The sequence below is a fragment of the Penaeus monodon genome, chromosome 25, assembly GCF_015228065.2.
Source record: "Penaeus monodon isolate SGIC_2016 chromosome 25, NSTDA_Pmon_1, whole genome shotgun sequence".
Lineage (NCBI taxonomy): Eukaryota > Metazoa > Arthropoda > Malacostraca > Decapoda > Penaeidae > Penaeus > Penaeus monodon.
This window is the reverse complement of record NC_051410.1, coordinates 4307782-4308183: the sequence shown is the minus strand read 5'-3', so window position 1 is coordinate 4308183 and position 402 is coordinate 4307782. Positions and strand designations below refer to the sequence as shown.

The window sequence follows — 402 nt, the reverse complement described above, 5'->3', positions numbered from 1 at the left end:
CCAATCATGACAATATTAAGTTAACAAAATTTTTCTCTCCTACAATCACTCACTTTAAAACCAATATTCAATGCACGAAAAAGCTAACTAACATGATAATACAGTGTTATCTTTTTTATCTTACAAACTCCTAAGGTATTGAGACAGCTACCTTAAAATTTATATGGATATACAAATGCCCATTTTTATGATACTGAAGCCTACCTGCCTTCACCCTACTTCCTCAATACTAGTGCATACAGTGAATCATGCCTGCTCAGCTCATCTTAATATTCAAACATCAGTTATAAAGATATTACAAACACCCTACATAAAAATCATACTCCTTGAGACAAATTCATTACTCAAGATTTAACATCCTTCTATTTACAGTTTTACTTTGCATTTTCTCACAAATGAAAC

The 402-nt window shown here is 31.3% G+C and overlaps 1 protein-coding gene across 1 annotated transcript in view; it reads right to left on the bottom strand.

Moving 5' to 3' along the window:
- Positions 1-402, bottom strand: part of LOC119589503 (protein tramtrack, beta isoform-like) — a gene marked incomplete in the record, with an annotated part of 31910 nt that overhangs the window by 14785 nt on the left and 16723 nt on the right.